The following is a 2,500-nucleotide window of genomic DNA, read 5'->3' on the forward strand; positions in this document are numbered from 1 at the left end:
GAGAGAGAGAGAGAGAGAGAGTTTTTACAAACAATGAGTAACAAATTGATGTGGTATCTATTGACAAGAAGATTGTGCTGCACGTTGGTATGCAAACACAAACAGAGAGAGAGAGAGAGAGAGAGAGAGAGAGAGAGAGAGAGAGAGAGAGAGAGAGAGAGAGAGAGAGAGAGAGAGAGAGAAAGTTTTTTCACCAACATTGAGTAACATTAGTGGATTGGGTATTACTGGGAGTGGGTCGTCCAGATTGTGTGGTGGGGGCCCCCTCACAGAACAGGTTTCCTAACGGTACATCTTCGCTAACCCTGTTCCTGAGCTATCTGTGGGCCAGCTTTCTTTGCTGTTTGCATTGTTCTAAATTTCTCTTGTTTTCTGTAATGGAACGTAAGAATTTAGCTAAAAAAGAAATTTAATTTTGTTATATATAGAAGAATATGTCGACGAATTGTGAAGCGATTTAGCCAAGACTTCACGTACTGGTAAACAGAGAAATGTTTGTTTCGTAACTAGAATCCGAAGTCAAGACTTGCTTTCCATGTCCTCATAACCTTGGCACTCCTTTTCGTCCCAGATAGTTCTGGAGAGAGAGAGAGAGAGAGAGAGAGAGAGAGAGAGAGAGAGAGAGAGAGAGAGAGAGAGAGAGAGAGAGACTAATGGAATACAATGCGGAAGAGATGAGATTATGATTGCTTGTGAAAACGTGAAGACATTCGTCCCAAGTAGTTCTTGAGAGAGAGAGAGAGAGAGAGAGAGAGAGAGAGAGAGAGAGAGAGAGAGAGAGAGAGAGGCTATCTCGTGGAATGCAATGTGGAAGAGATGAGATTATGATTGCTTGTGAAAAAATGAGGACATTCGTCCCAAGTAGTTCTTGAGAGAGAGAGAGAGAGAGAGAGAGAGAGAGAGAGAGTGAGAGTAATAGAATGCAATGTGGAAGAGATGAGATTATGGTAAATGAATGTTAGATGATTTAATGAAGTGTTTTTGGGACGTGCATGAATAAGCTGTGTAAATATATTTTTTTCTTAGTGTTTTGCTTGATGTATGACGAACGACGAGTCAAGGGAAATGAAGCATGGAGGAAATGACTAATTTTTCTCATTCACAATTGTCATTTGTGACCTAATTTTTGTTAGTCTTTATGTAGAAATTGGTTGAAGGTAGGTAATATATTTTGACTGGAACATCGAAGGTCATGTGCATTTTTATAATTTTTTTTTTCTCATTGAAAGTTTGGAGAAAATTTTGAGATTTGTTTTTTACTTATATCTTCTATCGTTGAGTCATTTCCATCATCATTATCATCTCCTACGCATATTGACGCAAAGGGCCTTTGTTAGGTTTCGCCAGTCATAAACTGACTAAATCCATAGAGGATTCATTGGTTAAATTCATCGTAGGTTAGCCGGTTTAACTTCTTATATAATCTATCTTTGAGTCATTTTACCATTTAAAAATTTAATATTTCATGAAGATAAATAATTGACGTTTTAACATGAAAATTACTGCGTACACTGTTAAAAAAATGTATTAAGAACATTAAATGCCTGGCAACATTTATTCCAAGATTTTTACCTTTTTAAAAACGGATATATTGACGTAAAGGAATGATATTACGGTAACCAACCCGTAAAAGATAATGAAAATTTTATGTAAAATTACGGTCGCCTGTATTTTACAGAAATACGGCTGAGAATATAATATTCTTACGGAGAATTTCTGATTAAAATTACGGATTTTTTAAGAGTATGAACGAATTTCTCCATTGAAAACCATCCCCGAATTCTTGGCTATGATGCCGGTCAAGAGAAAACTACCTTCAAGGCGTAAACCAGAAATACCCGGTTTATACCTTTTGGGGGGGGTGGGGGTGGTAGGAGAAAATAACTAACCTCTAATGATGGGTATTTGGGGGGGGGGGAACGGGGGGTAAGGAGGGCATTGGTTGTTTTAGAGATGAAAAAAAAGACATCTGCCTTATATGGAAGATGTGCAAAAAAAAAAAAAATATCTTGACCTTGTTTTTAGATGACCGTTGACATACTTAACTAGTGGTGATTTGGGGGAGGGGGAAGGGCTGAGTGGTGCTATGCTATTGCCATAAAGCAATGCATGCATTGATATATATATATATATATATATATATATATATATATAGTGTATATATATATTGTGTATGTGTATATATATATGTATGTATATATATATATGTATATATATATATATATATATATATATATATATATATATATATATATATATATATATATATATTTATATTTATATATAAAACTGTGGTGATATATAAACTTGTTGATCGTGATAAGTGTTTGATTAACTATTCCAAGAGATTAGTGATAATTAAAGTGATTAGAATTAGATGGATAAATTTATTAAAAATGTATTGTTTAATTAATTAGATTTATGATGATCGGAATCGATGATAGTGCATGTGATGATGAACGATGGTGAGGTCTCGAATAATGAAATAATGATGATGAAT

The sequence above is a fragment of the Palaemon carinicauda genome, chromosome 31 (genome assembly GCF_036898095.1).
Source record: "Palaemon carinicauda isolate YSFRI2023 chromosome 31, ASM3689809v2, whole genome shotgun sequence".
NCBI classification, from domain to species: domain Eukaryota; kingdom Metazoa; phylum Arthropoda; class Malacostraca; order Decapoda; family Palaemonidae; genus Palaemon; species Palaemon carinicauda.